The sequence below is a fragment of the Notechis scutatus genome, chromosome 11, assembly GCF_049901735.1.
Source record: "Notechis scutatus isolate UNSWTSFEM ecotype Mainland chromosome 11, rNotScu1.2, whole genome shotgun sequence".
NCBI lineage: Eukaryota > Metazoa > Chordata > Lepidosauria > Squamata > Elapidae > Notechis > Notechis scutatus.
This window is the reverse complement of record NC_142019.1, coordinates 13301617-13323134: the sequence shown is the minus strand read 5'-3', so window position 1 is coordinate 13323134 and position 21518 is coordinate 13301617. Positions and strand designations below refer to the sequence as shown.

Sequence of the window (21518 nt, the reverse complement as noted above, 5' to 3'; positions counted from 1 at the left end):
AATGGCTTCATTCTGAAGAGAAAGTTATGGCTTTCTCTCTAAAATGAAGAATGATCCAAAAGGCCATTCCTATTATCTCAGCTACTTCCTGATACTATAGGGGGTTTTATTGTAAGGTCCGGAGATTTTTTTCCCCACCACCCCAGGAGAGAAAGGAAAAGAAGAAGAAAGGGAAGGCTCACCAGCCAACTCATCAGTTTTATTTTTGGAAGGAATTATGCTGGAGGGAAACATGATCTGAGAATGAGCCATCTGTTCAGAAACAGCTTTGCACAACCTGAGTTATGGCATTGTGGTATGCTTCTTTGGGTGACATCAATTCCCATTTATCCAAGAGGAAAGGTTAGTGGTGAATCAGGAAAAAGGAGGAATGTCTCCTTTAAATTAAATGGGATGGGATGGGATCAGTGGTGGGATTTAATTTTTTTTTACTACCGGTGCTGTGGGCATGGCATGACTTGGTGGGCATGGCTTGGTGGGCATGGCAGGGGAAGGATACTGTAAAATCTCCATTCCCTCCCCACTCCTGGGGGAAGGTTACTGCAAAATCTCCATTCCCTCCCCACCCCACTAACCTGCTTTCCAGCTCCGTTCTCCTGTGCAGGGCAACAAAAGAAGACCCAACTCATCACCTGGGACTTGGGAGGCAGAGAATAGATGGGGGCAGGGCTAGTCAGAGGTGGTATTTGCCGGTTCTCCGAACTACTCAAAATTTATCCACTACTGGTTCTTCAGAACTGATCAGAACCTGGATGGGATGGATAGAATAGAACTAGAGTACAGTAGAGTAGAATGGAATGGAACGGAATGGAACGGAATGGAATACTTTATTGGCCAAGTGTGATTAGACACACAGGGGACATGTGTGTCTAATAATAGCACGGTTCAGTTAAATAACTTAGATTATTAGATTATTATTTATTTATAATATTATAATAATTATAAATATAATGATTTATTATTTATTTATAAATTAGAAATTACAAAAATTTACAGCTCTGCATGGCTCATAGCAATCAAAACAAATGATAATGAAACAATAATAAAACCAGGGGGGAAACAGGAAAGGGGAAAAAATGGGAAGAACAACAGACTGCATGGAATGAAGCAAGCGTTCTCCCTCACTCTCACCAAAACATGTGAAGGTGATGAGACAGTGGACAACTCAGTAACGTATGAAATACAACACAGCAACTGGAATTTGCCATTGCAGGATCACCATTCAAGCAAAACGCAACATCGTTTGTAGCAAGGTTTAGCTCAGATTCCAAGACTTGAGCTATTCTGATGACCAAAGAAAATTTCACAGCAAGACTACAGAATAATAGAGTTGGAAGGGAACTTGGAGGTCTTGTAGTCCAACCTCTGCTCAAGCAGAAGACCCTCTACAATACCAGACGAGTGGCTGTCCAGTCTCTTCTTAAAAGCCTCCAGTGATGGAGCACCTACAACTTCTGAAGCAGAGGTGGTATTCAGCAGGTTCTGACCAGTTCAGGAGAACCAGTAGCAGAAATTTTAAGTAGTTTGGAGAACTGGCAAATACCACCTTCTGACTGGCCCTGCCCCCATCTATTCTTTGCCTCCTGAGTCTAGCTGGTCAGCTGGGTCTTCTTTGGTTGATCTGCCCAGGAGAATGAAGCTGGAAAGCAGATTTTATTCATTTTTATTTAATTTGATTTGTCAATCGCTTACAAGATAATAGGTATAAGAATAAACATAGTTATCAATACATGAAATGGATACATATAAGAAAAATAAAAGAAACAATAGGACAGGGATGGTAGGCACGTTGGTGCGCTTATGCACGCTCCTTTGGGGAAGAAACCACAGAATCAGGTAGAGTATTCCAGACATTGACCACTCTGTTGCTGAAGTCGTATTTCCTGCAATCAAGTTTCATGCTGTTAACCTTGAGTTTGTATCTATTGTGTGCTCTTGTATTGTTATGATTGAAGCTGAAGTATTCATTGACAGGTAGGCTAGTGGGGTGGGAGGGAATGGGGATTTTGCAGTAACCTTCCCCTGCTACGCCCACCAAACCAGTGATCCCCAACCCTTTTTATGGCGCGGCCCGGTACCGACATCAGCTGGGCGCCGCCATCTTGTTTTGATGAAAAAGTGCTTCCGGTGAGCTTTCTACCGGAAAAGCTCACCAGAAGCACTTTTTCATCAAAACAAGATGGCGGCGCCAGCAACCAGCGCCCGGTAGGACTTGTTCCACGGACCGGTACTGGTCCGCGGACCGGTGGTTGGGGACCCCTGCACCAAACCACACCCACCAAGCCACACTCATAGAACCGGTAGCAAAAAAATTTGAATCCCACCACTGTTCTGAAGGCAAGCCATTCCACCCGTTAATTGTCCTCAACTGTTAGGAAATTTCTCCTTAGTTCCAGGTTGCTTCTCTCCTTGATTAGTTTCCATCCAATGTTTCTTGTCTTGTCTTCTGATGCTTTAGAGAATAGGTTGACTCCCTCGTTTTTTGTGGCAGCCCCTCAAATATTGAAACACTGTTATCATGTCCTTCTTTTCTTTAAATTAGCCATGCCCAACTCCTCCAACCATTCTTCATATGTTTTAGTCTCCAGGCCCTCGATCATCTTGTTACCCCTCTCTGCACTCTTTCCAAAGCCTTAATATTTTGTTTATAATGTGGTGAACAAAACTGGGAGCGGTCTTCCATATGTGATTCTGTTTGCTGTTGAAATAAATTCTAAAAGAAACTCTGCTTTATGGGATTGGTTAGTTTTCATTTGGTAACGAGCTGTGATCATTTTCCATCCTCCTTAGTTCTTCCTTACCTTTTTGGCCCACACTGATTTTTACATCTTTAATTAAGAGCAAGCAGGAGAACTTCCTCTGGAAAGATTAATCTCAGCCTGCCATGAATACTTGCCACCTTTGGAAGAGGACAATTTATTCTGCAAATATCAGGAATAATTAGTCCTTGGTGACTCATCAGGAAAGAATGGCAAATTAAAATTTATCGGCTGCTCGGTTAATGCAGTGAGTTTTTCACCGGAGCCATCTGAGTTGATCAATCTATGCCCCAAGCAGTGGCATAAGCTATAAATTGCAGATTAGGCTTTTCTGGCCATTGTATACGAATGAAAGGCAGAGGGTGAAACGAAGGGAAAAGAACAAAAGAAGGGAGATGCGGAATCACTTTTGGGACAATAGCAGAGCTATTGTGAATAACAAATGTAACAAATGCTCAGAAGTGCTATTTCCTTTGCCCCTGTGACTCTGAATGATTAGGGACCGGACTAAATTATACGATGAATGGTTGCAGGAACTGGGAATCTCTATATATAAAAGCGAAATACCACGCACACATCATCACAAAATCTCCAGAACCGTAAAGACTACAAACTTGAAATTTGGCACGTATGTTCCTCTTGGCTTCTAGGTGCTCATTAAGAAAGGATTTTTTGAAATGACCATCAGAGCATTTGTACTTCCTATATTATTATTAACACGCTCTGATGCTAAGGAGTTTTACTCCCCCTCCCCACCTGAAAAGAAATCTGTTCCAAATGCAAAACACAAGCAGAGGAGAGGAGTTTCAGTTTCAGAGTAGCAGCCAGCTTTAGTACAGAACAGTTGAGCTAAGCCATGCCCAAGTTCCTTGCTGTCTCCTTCTTGCTCACACAGCAAATACTGTTTCACTTTTCAAACAGCCCTCAACTCCATCACACACTGAGAGCTCGCTAGCCAGATGAATACCGATGGATGCTGGTAGGCAGAGGCAGAATTTCTTTTCTTATTTTCCTCCACAAAAACTAACCCGACCACATAGTTTCATAGTGAAGAATGAGTATCGAGCTAGAGTCTAATATAAAGAAAAGACTAGGGGTGACATGATAGCAATCTTCCAATATTTGAGAGGCTAGCACAAAGAGGGGATTGTTAGAAAGAGTGCAGAAAGAGCAACACAAATGATTAGGGGGAACGATTACAGCAATTGGGTATGTCTACTCTAATAAAAAGAAGGACTAGGGGTGGCATGATAAAAGTGTCCCAATATTTGAGGAGCTCCTACAAGGATGAGAGGGTTCAAATTATTTTCCAAAGCGTCAAAAGGCAAGACAAGGAACAATGGTTAGAAACTAACCAAGGCAAAAGCAACCTAGAACTAAGGAGAAATTTCCTAACGGTGAGAGCAATCAACCAATGGAATGCCTTGCTTCAGAAGTTGTGGGTAATCCATCACTGGAGGCTCTCAAAGAGACATTGGACAACCATTTGCCTGAAATGGTATAGGGTCTTCTTGTTCTGACCCAAACCCTTTTCCAATAAAACAAACACAAACCAAAGGGAACAGAAACCTTTTAATGATTCTTACGAATCCCTGGTTAAAAGGCTGCTGCAAACTAATTAACTTTGATAAGCACAAGCCTCGCCAAAACTGTGCAAGGCTGCCAAGAATAACAGATAAGAAATATTTTACAACACAAGCATCTTCAAATACCAAATTAAGATACTGCAATGTCCACGAGGCTGGAGTTTCAAAACGTTTTTGCTTCCTGCAAAGAACGTCCGATTCACAGCTGGCTTTTATCTTCTTGAAGGAGGGGCCATTACCTTGCAGTCTTACTCCCGAGTCGCCTGTGCTGCTGTAATTGTTCTTTCCTCCGAGTAATCCTTCATGCATGTGCACTTGGCACAGGTTCCTCGGAAACCTCTTCATCGCTGCTGCCAGCCACCACAATCTTTGAAGGCAGCACTCCACTCCCTAATGGTCCTGGCCCCTCATCTGAGTCCTCGCTCTCCTCAGCCGTCCGCACTTGCTGCCAGCTAACCACAACACTTCTGCTTGAGCAGAAGATTGGACTAGAAGAACTTTATTATTCTATGTTCTACGTTCAAAGCACCAGGGGCAGGACAAGGAGTAATGCTATGTAGCTTTTCTCTGGTAATATCACACTACTAACCAGAGCATACAAAACATTTGCTAGACCAATACTCGAATACAGTTCATCAGTCTGGAACCCTCATTACGTATCTGATATTAGCACAACTGAGAAAGTCCAGAAATATTTCACAAGAAGAGTTCTCCACTCTTCTACTCGTTGTAGAATACCTTATGCCACCAGACTTGAAATTCTAGATCTAGAAAACCTTGAATTACGCCGTCTTTGGTCTGACTTAAGCATGGTATATAAAATCATACATTGCAATGTCCTACCTGTCAATGAATACTTCAGCTTCAACCATAACAACACAAGAGCACACAATAGATACAAACTCAAAGTAAACCGCACCAAACTTGATTGCAGGAAATACGACTTCAGCAATAGAGTGGTCAATGTCTGGAATACTCTACCCGACTCTGTAAAAACCCCAAAAACTTTAACCTTAGACTGTCTACTATTGACCTCACCCCTTTCCTAAGAGGTCTGTAGGGGCGTGCATAAGCGCACCAACGTGCCTACCGTCCCTGTCCTATTGTTTCTCTTATTCTTTTATTTTTCTTATATGTACCCATTTCATGTATTCACAACTATGTATACACTTATACTTATTATCTTGTAAACAATTGGCAAATCAAATAAATAAATAAATAAATAAATAATGGGTGGAAGCTTGTTAAGGAAGATCCAATCTATAAATAAGGATAAATTTGCTGACTGTGAGAACAATTAATCAATGGAATAGATTTTAATTTGTGGATGTTCCATCACTGGAGGTTTTCAAGAGTAGACTGGACATCCCTTTGACTGGGGTGGTATAAGGCCTCCTGCCTTAAGCAGGGGGTTGGAATAGAGGACCTCTGGGGTCTTTTCTAGCCACATGATTCTATGTGGTATGAATCAGTCCAACTAAAGTGGGGGGGGGTGTTCTTCATCCTGTACTCTTTATTTCATGTTTTAATTGGATAAAGTTTTCCTTTCCCCATTTTTCTCTTCCCCATTTTCAGTTAAAATGGGCCAGTCCTAAAGTTCCTCTCCTTCACTCTCCATTTTTGCAGATTTTTCTTTTGTAATTATTTCCATGCTTTTTTTTTTTAACGATCAGATTTTTATGCAGCGAATGTCAAAAATAATTTTTGCACAGCTTTCGACGCTGCTAGCTAGCACTCCACAGTTAAAATGCTTGTAACAGCAGAAACGGGGGAAGATACTTCCAATTTTATAGATTAGAGTTGCCGCTGGATTTTTAAAAAGCAGAAGCAAAATAAAAAGAACACGAGCCCATTAGCCATTGCAGCGCTTTCACTATCAATTTGCACCACAACCAGGTTTCCAACTTATTAAGGCTGACATCAAACCTCATTGTAATTATTCCTTTCACCCTGTGATCAATACTACAATAAAATTAATTCTCTGGAGATGCTGATTGCTTTATGGTGGGCTCTACCTAGCAACAGCCCAGCCTAGTGTTAAACAAAAGAAAAAGGGAAGGGAAGGGAGGCGAAGGGAAGGGAAAGAAGGAAGGCCAGGCAGCCAGATTTCATTTATACTCATTCATATAATTCAACATTTGTTCTTTTTTAAAATTGCAATTGAACTGCTATTTATGGCTATAAGAAAATACCTGGGGTAACAACTGAGATATTTTAAGTAGAGTAGAAACTCAGATGTAGAACATCTACTCTGAAAGTAAACAATGTTCAATTAATCCAGGGGTCTTCAAACTTGGCAGCTTTAAGACTTGTGGACTTCAAATCCCAGAATTCTCCTCCAGTCATGTTAGCACAGGAATTCTTGGAGTCGAAGTCCACAAATCTTAAACTTGCCGAGTTTGAAGACCCTTGAGTTAATATTTCTATATCTTTATTATAGGGTAAGACTAAGCAGGCCTTCAATTCTTTGAATAAATGGGGCTCTCTGCCAAATGTGAGGAAGAAGCTTATATTTTTATTTTGAGTAACAAGTTTAATCTGGAAATTAAGCCATTTTCTCCCATTGGAACCTAATGCTCAGCCAGCTTCTTTTAGTCCTTGGTCACTTACTTGGACATAGGAAATGGGGAAGTTGCTAGGTCTAGAACAGGGGTGTCAAGCTTGTGTCATCATGGCAATACATCACATGATATATTGCGATCTCCCCTCCCCCACTTCACTAAACCAGCCATGGGGGTGGCCAGCACGTCACGCATCTGGCCCGTGGGCCACAAACTTGACAACCCTGGTCTAGAACCTGTGGTGGGATTCAAATTTTTTTACTATGAGTTTTGTGGGTGTGGCTTGGTGGGCGTGGCTTGGTGGGTGCGGCAGGGGAAGGATACTGCAAAATCCCCATTCCCTCCCCACCACTAACTTGCTTTCCAGCTCCGTTCTCCTGTGCAGGGCAACCAAAGAAGGCCCAGCCCATCAGCTGGCGTTGGTGGGGCCAGTCAGAGGTGGGATTTGCCAGTTCTCCAAATTACTCAAAATTTCTGCTACCAGTTCTCCAAAACTGGTCAGAACCGGCTGAATGCCACCTCTGTCTAGATGAACAATCAGTTTGAAGGGTCATCAAATTGTGTTGAAGCATCTGATTGGATAGGACAAGAATTCACAGCTGCATCTCTGAGAGTTGCCACTGCTGAAGTTAATTTAATGCAAGTGGCTGTGGAAACTGTTTTGATCCCCCCTTCTTCTTTGTGAAAGGGAATTCAGGTGAGTGTGTAGCCCAGGGCTGTCAAACTCACAGATGCATCACGTGCTGGCCACGCCCATGTCCAGTTTAGCGGAGCAGGGAAACGTTGTGACATGTCACGTGATGATGCTATGGCGATGCAAGTTTGACACCCCTGGTGTAGCCTGTCTTCAAAACACAAACATTTCTACTTCAGAACATTGAATGTTGATTCTAAATCTCTCAGAGCGAGAAGAGAATTGCTTCTAGGCAGAGAGAGAACAAAACCAACATCTTCTAAAACCTTGCAAGAATAAGAGTTGGAAGGTTGTGAAATGTTCAGAATGTTAGAATGTCTCCAAGAAGTTCCAGTCTTTCCCCAAGAAAATCCAGGAAATTCAAGAGATTCAACATACTTTCAGATTCTGAAAGCTTTTGCAGTTTTCCTGTGGGCCGCATCCGTGCCTTCATTTTCAGTCTGCCTATCCAGAAACAATGAACAATTCTGTGGGAGAGTATAAGACAGATATGTCACTTGGTTGGTGAAATTCAAGGAATGTGATGGTGCAATGTGAGTTAGCGATCTGCTAAACAACACAGTTTTTCTGAGCAAGTGGAATGCCCTGCTTAATTGTATTGTACCATGCAACAAGGTTTTCATGGTAAAGTCCCTGCTCTGGAAAAGGATCCAGAAGAATCTGAGGCCTTCTTCCATGATGTGGTAGAGCTAGAATGTCCAAGGTTCAGAATTTATGTTCTCTCTTCTGAAACTCCAGTTCAGACATGTCTGGATCAACAGTTGGTTTGTCCAAACGTTTTTCCCAATGTTGGGCAGAAGGCAATCTATCCATCCCAGATGAAAACTGTTGGGAACATATTTGCTAAAACTTATGAGTCAGTGAGAGTCTTGGAAATAAACATGCTAACCATCGTCTGCATATATCAAGCAAACAACTCAGTCACCTTGGTGTTCTCCTGCTCCACTTGGATTCCTGGCTTCTGGATTTTGTTAATAATTCCTTGCTTGGTCTGGTGGGTTTACTGGAGACTCTCAATATGAAAGCTTTCTCTTTTGCTGTTGAGCTGCACCAGAACAGGAGTTTATTCTATGCCACACTTCACTGAAAAAGAACAGACTTGCTGCCTTCGTTGTACGTTTACATTAGAGTCTTTGGTTGGGTTTGCCCCAGCTGGAAGCTGAAAAATATAAAATACAAGTGGAAATAATGCATTGCATGGCTAGTTCCTAAATCTGTAGAAAAATCTGGTCAGGTAAGGAGAACCTTTTCACAAACAAATCACAAAGCTAGCATTGGAACAAGAGAGTTATAGTACCTGGTTATCTAGGCAGATAAAATAACTTCCATGAAAAAAAAAGCTAGGCATTGTTGGAATCTTGGGGTATTTTGACTTACGATGCTTATTTTTACATAATAATGCAATTTATTATTCACCCTTCGAACAACAACTAAAATATATATGCAATTCGGTATGTTTCACATGGGACTCTACTCCAAATATAAAATAAAACAGACATCATCTCCTGGTCCTTATCCAGCAATAAATTGGTTTGCTTCTAAACCACCATAGGAGTCTTCAGTGTTGCTTCTTTCAAGAAACTAAGAGGGCTACTTTGCTGGAAGCATGCAGGATGGATTTGTACACACCCAAACTGGGTTCAAATGGGTTGTTGAGTGGATTGCGTTTCTTAATGAGGGAGGAAAGACAGCCCTTGTCTTACCCCAAAGGTGCTTTTTCAAGAGACAACTGGGCTTTGCCTCTTAAAAAAGCACCTTTGGGACAACCAGAACTTGGATGACTGAGAATCTCCATAGACCAAGGGTCTTCAAACTTGACAGCCTTAAGACTTGTGGACTTCAACTCCCAGAATTGCTGAGCTAACATGACTGGATGAGGAATGCTGGGAGTTGAAGTCCACAAGTCTTAAAGTTGTCAAGTTTGAAGACCCCTGCCATAGACATTTAACCCTTCTCTTAGCACAGAAAGGTAGGGCAGCTGGAATGCCCGTAGGAAGAGTACAATGATGTCAAAATGACAAGGGTGACCAAGTGATTGAAACTCTGTCATTTTTACCCATGTTTCATGCATCAGCCAGCTGCAAAAGCGGTAAGGTTTTAATTCCCTGATAAATTGTCCCCATTTTGATATCACTGACACCTTCCTGCCCCATCTGCATATCTTCTGATAGTCAGGTCCTTTCCTCTCTCATCCCAGATCACAAAACATGGAATGATGGATTTCACAGGGAAGATGGGGTCAACCTGTTCTCCAAAGCACCTGTAGGTAAGACAAGAACTAACGGGTGGAAGATCATTAATGAGAGACACAGAACCAAGGAGACATTCCCTGTTGGTGGAACAGCTTGCATCTGGAAGTTGTGAGTGCTCCATCACTGGAGGTTTATACTGTAAGAAGAGATTGGGCAGCCATTTGTCCAGAATGGTATAGGGTCTCCTTGCTTGAGCAGGGTGTGGATCAGAAGACCTCCAGGTTTCCTTCCATCTCTGTTATTTGGATGAAATTACAGAATTCTGGTTGAATGTTGAATGTTAGTTGGGGTCCTCAAAGTCCAAGCTGTTGGACAATAGAGAGTTGGACAGTCAGAGATATACTGAGCACCTATTCACGGGACATGTTCAAATAGAGACTGGACAGATAACTACATGGAGAACTTTCAGGGGAGTGTTAAGCTGAATTCCTGAAATGAAGAACAACAGCTACAACAAAACTTTAATTTGATCATAGACCAACATACCTGAAATGAACAGAAGAAGTCCAACAGTAAGATTCTATCACCAGGGGTGGTTGCTAGGGGCTCTCAGGGTCTCAGGAAAGCCCCTAGCTAAAACTCTGCGGGGCTTGGAGAGCCCACAATAACCTCAGAAAGACATGCAACAAGGGAAAGCTCTTAATAGGCTTAATTGAACTTCTGGGCATTCAGCCAAGAGCATTTTACATCTTGTAAAAGTGTTGCAAGCTAGATAAGCAATCCACTCAGTGCTTGCGAGGGAGACCCATGGAGAAAATCAGATAACATAGCCACTAGCCTCTGAGGGGATTAATTCCCAAATAATAAGAATCACGTAACTCACCAGACACTCCACTAAGACTCCAAGATCCCTCTTACAGTCACTGCTATTAAGCCTGGTTTCATCCAGTCTTTTATTTAAGTATTAAATGCACAAAACAATAAACAACTTTTTGGTATATATCTTTTTTTAGGTAATAAGGACAAAGAAGTTATGTCGAGCTGGCCACACCCACCCAGTCATATGACCTCCCTGGCACACCCACCCAGCCACACCCAGCCAGCCAGTCATTAGGGCAGGGAGCCCCTTGCTAAAAAATTTGAAGCCCACCCCTGTCTATCACTGTATGATCTCTTTTGGTTCTGAAGCATCTGATGGGTGGTTTAGGGATGAAATTTAACATGGACAAATCTTGACACTGTTGTTAGCCAACTCAGTTAACCTATTTCATAATGGAAGACATGAAAAGATTATTAATTCCAACCGAGTTCTCCAGAGAGATCAGAAGGGGTACAGCTCTGTATTGGTGAACTGCAGGTCTTCTCCCTGAGCAATTGCCACCCTCTGTCATTTCATTAGCATTATTAATCCCACATTTGTTCTAATGATATCTCAATAGAGGGCTGTTTTCCAACATAGATACCTGCTTCATTTTGCATATGTGTCATCTATTTGCTGAGAAAAATCTTGATGCAGCCACAACAGCTGATAGCCAGCAAGGGATCATCTTCTCCGTTGATAGACCAGCTGGGGAATTTTGTCAAAACACAAAATGGTCAACTGACTCAGCCTGGGCCACACAGAAAGCAAGAAGTTTGTGCTTAAAGCCCGGGCTGAGGAAATTTCCATGTCAAAGAATGAAAGCAGGGTCTTTTGCATTTTTAAAATCAATGTTCCTCAGGCAATTTATATTAACAGCTGTGTAAACTATGCAAGAATGTGTACAAAGGCTCCGTATATTAGAAGGTGTTAGTAACATAAAACTTAGACATTTTTCTGCAGAGGTTTCTTTCTTTCTTTCTTTCTTTCTTTCTTTCTTTCTTTCTTTCTTTCTTTCTTTCTTTCTTTCTTTCTTTCTTTCTTTCTTTCTTTCTTTCTTTCTTTCTTTCTTTTTTTCCTTCTTTTCTTTTAACCCATTGAAAATGCCAGGGTGGAATATAGTCTTAGTACAGCAGGTAATCAAGTCAATGGCATTTTTATTCAGTTGCATCTCCAGCTGGGTGGGAGGAAGAAATTTAAATAAATAAATTTATGTTGGACCCAAGAGAAAGGAGCTCTATGAAAAACTGTACAGCCCAGAGTTCTGAAGGAGAGACTGTAACTGTCTCCTTTCTACATCCAAACTCTTGAGTTCAGCTCCTGATCTTTAAAGATGGTAGAAGATGGGCTTGGCCAGAGATGCTGGAGGATTCTTGCTGCCAATCAGGTGTCTTCTATTTTTCACACCAGTTTTCCAGATTTCCACAAAATCCTGAACCTGCAATGAAAGGATAAATCTACTTCTGATTGGCAGTAATAGGTTGGTCTGATAGACACCTCAGGATAGAGTTGAGTAGCATGACACTATGTGAGTCATGATATCATCATGCAAACGACACCAGTTTGCAATGTTGGCACAACAATGTCATGTCATACGTGATGCTACTGTTTGACCATGACATCTATGCATATGTTTAACCTGGTCAGGGAAGGAGCTAACAGTTGCATTCTCACAGTGAGCTAAATATGGCTGAGGTTAATCTTAATTAGGTTTTCTATGGCATAAGATGAAGAGCAAATTCAGCCCTGCAGGTTAACTTGGAACTGAATAGACTGTTGTATCTATCTTTGGAACAATGCACACCAATTATATTGCTTGCCACCCAGTTTGATATATTTCTTATAGCTATGATAAATCTCATCCCTGTCCTCAAGAAATATACCATAAAGACTAAGACCAGGATAAAAGAATACAGAATAACAGAGTTAGAAGGGACCTTGGAGGTCTTCTGGTCCAACTCCCTGCTCAGGCAGGAGGCCCTATAACATTCTGGACAAATGGCTGTCCAATCTCTTCTTAACACCTCCAGTAATGGAGCACCCACAATTTCTGGAGATAAGCCATGATGAGGAGGAGGATTATTTCCCACTGGAATGCTGGTTTGGGCTGGAGAATTGCAGTGCAAAACATCTGCTGGTCCCACATTGCCCAGTTGAATTAAATAATTAGGAGCAGCACAAACTCAAGTGGTTGCCCTCATGATTGGTGTTAGTGCAGCAGTTCCCACATTCCACTTCTGTCTTCTTCCGTTTCTATGTTTGTGGTTCTGTCCTCCATCTTTTCTTAATTTAATTTCTTAATGTTGACATTTCTTAATGTTGACATTGCTGATGGGCCCCTTAATCGATCAGATGTGCTCAGCGAGAGAAAAGAAGCTCAGCTATTGCTGAATGCTTACAAGGAAAGTCCATGTTTTTAGAAGAGCTCCTTGAGAAAAGCATGCCGACATGCTGGAAAATTATAAGCGAGCTGTTGATTTCTTCACCTGTAACAGTTTCTGGGATCGATATGAGAAGACACCAAATGATGGAAAGACACTTAGAAAGGAACAGGCGACCCTGGGTGCTGATCCCAACCAGGATGACTTAGACAACAATAAAGAGAAGGAAGGGTTACAAAAGACTGGAAATGAGCAAAATCTTGCATTGGTCACTGTGTAAGTCACTGATAGTCATTGTCAGTGAGTTGGGTGGCCATAATAATTTTCTCAACAAATAAAGAAAAAACATTTGCTCAAAGAAGGAGAAGGTTGTGAACCAGCTACGGAAAGGAAAGAATAAGTATCTCAAAAATCCTGCAACAATGACGGATAAAATAGTCTTTTTTCCTCTTTTTATGACTCTTTAATCTCTTTATTTGAGGTGAAGTTGGGGATGACTGAATGGAGCTGGGCATTTACTGGCCTGATGCCTTTCCTGAATGCCTTTGTGCTGTTCACGGCAGATATTTTCTCTTTGCTCCCTGATGGAGAAACATCTATCACTGCCTAGGATTGAATGTTCAACCTTCCTAGTGGGAGATGAGTGTCATCATCACTAGGCCACTGTGCTGCTCAGACTGATAAAATAACCCAGCATCCTCAAAATATATTGGAACAATCATTCCAAGAATTCCAACAGTATTCCTTATCATCTTACAAGCCAAAAGTTTTATCAACCTGGCTCCTACTTGCCCTCCCCTTTAATACATATTATTTACATCAAACAGCAATGGTTCTCTATATGCAAAAGAAACATACAAGAGGAATTGAGTATGTCTATTTTAATGAAAAGAGGGACTAGGGATGACATAATAGCAATGTTCCAATATCTAAGGAATTTCCACAAAGAAGAGGGAGTCAAGATATTCTCCAAAGTACCTGAAGGCAGGACAAGAAGCAACGGATGGAAACTAATCAAGGAGAGAAGCAACCTAGAACTGAGGAGGAATTTTTGAGACAGTTAGAACAATTAATCAGTGGAACAACTTGCCTCCAGAAGTTGTGAATGCTCCAACATTGGTGGTTTTTAAGAGGAGATTGGGCAAGCATTTGTCTGAAATGGTATAGGATTTCCTCCTTGAGGAGGGGTTTGGACAAGAAGACCTCCAATGTCCCTTCCAACTCTGTTATTCTGTTAGAATTTAGATCTCTTTCTTCCTTTTCTTACACCTGTTAAGGGTTGCAATCCTCTGTATCCCTTCCATTTGTTCATTATGGAACTGAGTGTCTTCCCCTCCCAAAACGCACACCTGAGATAGCTCCTGGGGGAAAAAGAACATGTATGCCCTAAAATGTCTAGGGAAATGCTAGTGTTTATAATGAACAGCCAGAAGAGAAGGAGGGGAGAAGATCAGATTTCTCCAATTCTCAGTTACACCCATAATGCTTCGACATGTGACTCCTGGACCTTTGTCTCAAAGAGGATCAGAAGACAATACTTAGAGATTATGTGGAGACGTAGAACAAAACTGAGGAGTGCACTGCTGACATACCAAAATTGAATTGTTTGAGAGGTGATCTACTTGTTTATTTCTTTTTGCAAACAAGAATCCATTCCTAGCTTGGATACTTTCCAAGTCAGTCTGATTAGAAATAAACTAGCCTGTGCTTGCTATGAACATAATAGGGAATAAATATTGCTAACAGTTCAGTTTTCACAAGTTTTGTTTTTTAGACCAGCCATAATAATCTGGGAAATACATTCACACAAGATATTCCTATGTTAAATGTGTTTAACACTCAGGGTTTTGGTGCTTCTTGTCTGGAACACCTCAAAGAGCTGACATTCATGGTTTCATGCCTAGGGTGGGACTAGAACTCACATTCTCCTGATTTCTAGCCTGGTGACTTTAACTATTACACCCAACTGCTTCTCATTGCCCTATCACTACTGTAGTAAAGAAAAGAATGTCTAATGTCAGTTTAGCTGGACTCAAAGGAAAGGACACAATTCATCACTATCATAATTAGTAGAATCAGACAAAATCATTTCCAACAGCTTGGAAGTTCACTCCAATTAAACAGCCATCATATTTCAATTTTGCTACAATTATTTCTAGTAAGTCAAGTCTTCGTTCAACTCTTTATGACTTCTGGGATAAACCCATAGAGAAGCCATCTTCTTCTGGAATAGGTTTCTGAATTTCTAGTCAAGCCTTGGTATTTTTTAGTCGTCTTCCATCAAAATGTTAAAGAGGTTCCACTCCGCTCAGTTTCTGTGAACAGACAGGATTCTGAGACAGTAAAACTGCTTATTAAAAATAGAAATGGTGCGTGCTGTCTTTTAAGAGGCATTTCCAATGCCATGATGTGACACATCCATCTATTAGCTAACGAAGAAAGAATGTAAACTTCCCTTTCATTCCCTGTAACAGGTTTGTCTTAAGTGCAAAGCTATGCAAACCCATTGCCTAAAATTCAGACCAAGGGAACCTGAACCAACAGTAGATTATTTGTAGGATTTTCCTCAATGGCTTAAAGACTCAGAACCCCTTGTGATGTTTTACGCTCTTCCCAAAGACTTAAATGTGTTGAGTTGGCAAGACATCATCTTCTAAATGAGCCCCCCATTGTTCAACGCCCTCTTGGGTGAAAATACCACAAGTGTTGCGAGTCTGGGAATCTGGATGAAGAAAATCCGAAGTGACTTGGTCTGTTGGCAAATGGGACCAGACATCTTTCGGTTAATTTGGCTGCCTCCCTCCCCGTGCCTCCCCTTCCCTCTTTACACAAAACCTTCTCAATGCTGCTGGCAGGTCCTTTGACTTGGACATGATTAATGGGCCAATCTCACACTAGGAATGGGTTTTCTCTACCTTGGAAACATCCCATTGCTCCTCTTTGTTGGACTGAACTCACTTTGTTCAGCGTTTTCCCAGAATGGCTGAAGGCCATTGCTTTTCAGAACAACAAAAGCAGAGTGATAGAGCTGTCATTGTCCAGGGAAACATGTCTGCCCTTTCCTGTTCCAAGATTCCCTCGAGTAATGCAAGTTTTACAACGGTTGAAAAAAAGGGTGACTTTTTTCGCTTTATGCGAAGGTGGGGATCTTTTTTTTAATCCACACATGGGTGAGGGGAAAGCTTCCTTTTTTTTATTTTTTTGAAAGATACAGCCAGGGGTGGGCTTCAAACATTTAAGCAATAGGTTCTATGCTCGATTGCTGGGTGGGCGTGGCCATTGTGGGTGTGGCCTAGTCGGCCTCCTGCACCATGATGGGTGTGTGTGTCATTTTTGCCCTTCTTGGGCTCCGGAGGCTCTCTGGAAGCTGGAAACAGGCCCATTTCCGGCCTTCCCGAACTTCTGGGAGGCCCTTTTTTCGCCCTCCCTGAGCCTCCACACGCGCCCTGCACTTACTTGCATCCAAAACAGGCCATATGGGGAGTCCTGGGAGGGGAGAGGTGGGTGGGGCCGGTGAGGAGTGGGATTTGGTGGTTCTCTGAACTGCACAGAATCTTAGCTAGGTGTCAGGTGGTGCTCCATTCAAAATTCAAGAAAGAAAAACTTAGACTCTTTAGATTAGAGGAAAGATGTCTTTTACTGAAAATGAAGCGGTAGCATCACTAGAATTCTGAATCTGAGAAATTAGGCGCGTAGATCACATATACAAAGGGATGGAAATGTTCCCACCCCCCATAGTTCAAATGATTCTTCCAATTAAAAGTTGTGAATATGAACATGTGGACATCTTCAGGTGGTGATGAGGCCTCTGTCCATTGACCTTGGCATAGTTTGATAAAGGTTTGCAGCTGCGCAGAGAAAAGAAAGCTAAGCGAGAAATAGAAACCTAAAGCAGGAATTCATACTCCCCCCTCTCCTCATTTACACAACACAAGAATGTAACACCTCCAGCTCTCTTCCCAGACGTTGCCCCCCCCCCTTACTTATGGCAGCCAAAAGATGCAAAGCAGTAGTAGAAGATCTTGAAGGCTGACATTAGGGGTTCTCCCAAATCCCTGTGAACCCCCAGAAGCCCAGCCCTGGATACCGCTACTCCAGGACTTTAAACATCTTGATTGCTCTTGAAATAGAGTCATCTGCATGAACGCTTTTAACTTTTCCTCTTGTGCCTATTCTTTAACTATTCTGTTAAAGGAAAGGAGGGCAGGAAGGGCCCAGAATTTAGGAGAAAAGATTGCACTCTTTTGCCTGGGAGGACGAAGAGAATCAGAGGTGAAGGGTGAGGATGGGAAGAGCATTCCAGAAGTTCTCAAAGCGAGCATTTTAAAGTATTAACCTAGGTCCATTTTAATTTTGGTTCAGAAGCATGATGTGAATAAGCTCAGCTTTGCAAATACCTTTACCTCCAAAACCTGCAGCTTTGCAGATCCAATTTTACACCCTTTTTTTTTGCAAGTCGCTAGGCAGATCCAGTCTTTGCTATGGGCTAGTTTTGACAAAAAACTGGAAGTAAATGCTGGTTTTTGACAAAAACATTGTAGAGTGTGGTCAGATGACTATGGGCTAGTTGCTGAGCCCCTGACATGTGGGGGGGGGCACCTGATTATGGGGAAGGAGCAGCTTTTGGAACTTCAGAATTGGATTGGAAGTAAATCCCTCCCCCCACACCAGGGAGGTCTGTCATAATTTCAAATGGTTGTTCAGTGACCAATTGTAAACCGAGGACTTCCTGTGATTGAAAATACCTCAAGAAAACAGAAATGGCCTACCATCAAACCTGATGTCTGATTCATAACCTCAGTCCCCCATATTTCTAGGAGCATCAACACCCAATCGTTACTCCCACAGGCCCCCTGTACATTTACTCAGAAGTTAATCCCGAGATGGATTGAACTCACTGCAGATGTATTACACACAGGCTGATAAATAGACTTTACTCTCAAAATCAGCCCTGCTTTTATCAGCAGCTCAGAAAACTTGCAATTTTATTATCCTTTCACCTTGACACCGGAGCAGAGCAGTACATTTCTCCATGCTGCGGATTGGCAGAGATAAATGGGAGAAATTTCTTTGTGATTACATAATGCGAATCCCGCTCAAAGATGAGTGTTTAGGCACCTCTATGTTTTCCAGTTTCTAGTCAGGCAGGGTATAAAAAATGACTAAGGCTGAGTGCCTCCAGGCTCAGTCGCAGTTCATGCAAACAATACCATAAAGGTATTTGCAAGAAATGACATTTTCATTTCCTAAGCATATTTGGCTATAAATTCCATACTGGGTTTATGAGCTTCACAAAGGAAGGAGTGTACCGAAATAAGTGTCAAGGCAGGAACATTATTCTACTCCCTTTGTTAGTCTGATCTCATAAGCTTTGCTTTCTCCATCCATATAAACTCTGTCTGTCTGCCCTCAACCTCTTCATTGTCTTCCACAGAGTTTCAGAAAGTTGGTTGATTATTTGTGGGCTCCTTTTACAATCTATGAATGTAGTTCTTTTCTTTGTTTCTTCCCCCCGTTTTTGCAAAGCTCTCCCCTTCATTTAAATCACTGGAGTTCCACAGTACATTCAGTCCTAATTGATTGACTAAGTTGCATTTTACGAAATTGCATTTCAATTTCATTGTACACATGTTGTGCATTGACAATAAACATTTGATTGATAGACAATAAACGTTTGATTGATTTGGTTGGGTTCACTCAACACTGACAATCAGAAACATATTCTAGAACACAGAATAAAAGGGTTGGGAGGTGTCCTAGTCCAGCCCCTTACTTCAAGCAGGAGACCTTACAATTTTGGACAAATTTTGGATGGTTCAACCTCTTCTTGAAAACCTCCAGTGAATTAGCACTCAGAGCTTCTGGAGGCAAACTGTTCCACGGGTCCATACATGCCTGAACTGTGAATCAAGGAGGTTAACGTCTGAACCAGCCTGTGGAAGATAAAGGACACATTGGCAATATTGTTTTGGCTCATCCTGAAGGTTATCGCTGATCACTGATCCATTATCATTTATAAGCAAAGTATATTTCATTCATAGGTACTATGAATACTCAGAGAAGAGCAACCAAAATTATTAGGGGCCTGGAGGCTAAAACATACAAAGAATGGTTGCAGAAATTGGGTATGGCTAGTCTAGTGAAAAGAACGACTAGGACTGATATGATAGAAGTGTTCCAATATTTGAGGGGCTGCCACAAAGAAGAATGGGGGGTCATCTTGGTTTCCAAAGTACCAGAAGGCAAGACAAGGAACAGTGGATGGAAACTAACCAAGGAAAGAAGCAACCTAGAACTAAGGAGAAATTTCCTGAAAGCTAGAATAATTAATCAGTGGAATAGCTTGTCTCCAGAAATTGAGGATGCTTCATCACTGAAGGTTTTTAAGAAGAGATTGGACAACCACTTGTTTGAAATGGTATAGGGTCTCCTGCTTGAGCAGGGGGCTGGACTAGAAGACCTCCAAAATCCCTTCCAACTCTGTTATTCTGTAGTCAATTTATCTTCCACCATTGACAAAGTCAAGGAGGCCATTCATCTAAGAAATTCACGAAGAATAAGCTTGTTCTTAAATATAGGCTGGGAGTGGAACTCTTCCGTCTGAACCTCTTCCTTGGGATTTCTGAATCATCCCCAACCTTCATCCTTGTATTGGTTATAGGTATTATTTATTCTATCTTGCTGGAGGGAATCCAGCACAAGCTGAAGAAGGAAAATATCTGGATGCAAATGTGCTGTTTCTGTCTTGCATACCGTAAAATGGAAAGAGTCTGAACCATAACTTTGCCCACATTTGGATCTCACCACAGATCCATGACGGGTTTCACACAGGGTGAAGCCACAGGAAAGAAGTCCACCATTCAAAATAAACTTTATGCAAACTCTTTTGGAAGCTGGCTCAGTTGAAACACTGCTGCCAAGGGCTGGTCAGCTGTCCTTACTTTCCCAGATCGAAAAGGTAAACAGTCAGGCTATGTGCCGACAGTTTGGTAACAGCAAACATTGCCATTTGGGAGGTGTTTTTAAATGGTGGTACCAGTTGCTTCCCCTGTGGCTTTGGAACAGAGCTGCCAATTCGCTGCAAGTTAAGATGGTGGGACTAGAGAAGATCAATCAATTTATGTTGCTCCTCCACCTCTGCTCTCTGAGACAAGAGCTCAGGAAAAAGGCCCAGCAGAAAAGAGATGTCCAACTTTTGCAGGCACATAAGAGACTTAAGCAGACTAGTAAGCATTAAGAGTTGTTAACCTAATTTTGCAAAGCTTCTTCTCTGGTAACACTGTACTGCAAACCAGAGCATACAAAACCTTCGCCAGACCAATTCTCAAATACAGCTCATTTGCCTGGAATCCACACTGTATAACAGAAATTAATAAAATTGAGCGAGTCCAGAGATATTTCACGAAAAGACTCCTCCACTCCTCTGCTCGCAATAGAATACCTTATGCCACCAGGCTTGAAATTTTGCACCTAAACTACCTAGAACTACACCGTCTACAGTCTAATCAAAACTTAATATACAAAATTATCTGCTACAATGTCCTACCTATCAATGACTACTTCAGCTTCAATCACAATAACACACAGGCAAAAAATAGATACAAACTCAAAGTAAACCGCTCCAAATTCGATTGCAGAAAATACGACTTCAACAAGAGAGTGGTCAACGCCTGGAAATTACTACTGTGGTCACATCCTCAAACCCCCAAAACTTTAACCTTAAACTGTCTACCATGGACCTAACTCCATCCCTAAGAGGTCTGTAAGGGGGCGTGCATAAGCACACCAGCGTGTCTACCGTCCCTGTCCTACTGTTCCCATTTATTTGTACTCATTTATCATGTATATACTTATACCCATTTATACTTATATGTTTATATGTTATGTTCATATTTATATTTGTTTTGTCATACATGCTTGACAAACAAAATAAATAAATAAATAATAAATTAAGCAAACATTTGTGTCTGTAAAGTCCATATGGCCATCATTGAAGGTTCAAGGTATTTATGCACAACTGCATAAAACTGCACAAAGAAATGAGATACATTGCTCTTCTAGAACCTGCCTTTTGATGACGCCCTGATGATGCTACGTAGTTTGGTAAGAAAAGATCTGCAAGAAAACCACCAAGTTCAGAGAGCACCAAGGACCCCACAGCCTGAATTATTCTCTGGCAGAGGACTTCTGAAATAAGGTCAAGAGTTGGTTTTGACCTTTGGATGGTGGTCCCAGTAGAAGGGCAAGAACTTTGCATGGTGAAGAAAGGTGGAACATGGACAGGAAAATAAGACTGGGAAGTAAGGACAGACTGCTTTGAGAGAACCATCAACTTTAAGGAAAGAGGAAAGCAGAAGTAGAGAAGGGTGTTTTGATTCTGATGTATATTTAACTGAAAGATATGGAATATTTCACAGTGGACACATAGTCATCTACTCAATTTCACCACTCTCACATGCCTGGTCTTTTGCAAATATGTATAGTTT

The 21518-nt window shown here is 41.6% G+C and overlaps 1 long non-coding RNA gene across 2 annotated transcripts in view; it reads left to right on the top strand.

Moving 5' to 3' along the window:
- The window catches only part of LOC113415543 (uncharacterized), a 43329-nt gene extending 31716 nt beyond the window's left edge, over window positions 1-11613 (top strand). Inside the window, exons 1-3 of one of the 2 annotated variants that reach the window (XR_015750801.1) lie at window positions 278-342; window positions 9798-9866; window positions 10806-11613. This is a non-coding gene — a long non-coding RNA (uncharacterized LOC113415543). Of the gene's footprint in view, window positions 1-277; window positions 343-9797; window positions 9867-10805 lie in introns of those variants that run through there. The other variant, XR_015750802.1, reaches the window with a different exon arrangement.
- Window positions 11614-21518: the final 9905 nt, after the last annotated feature.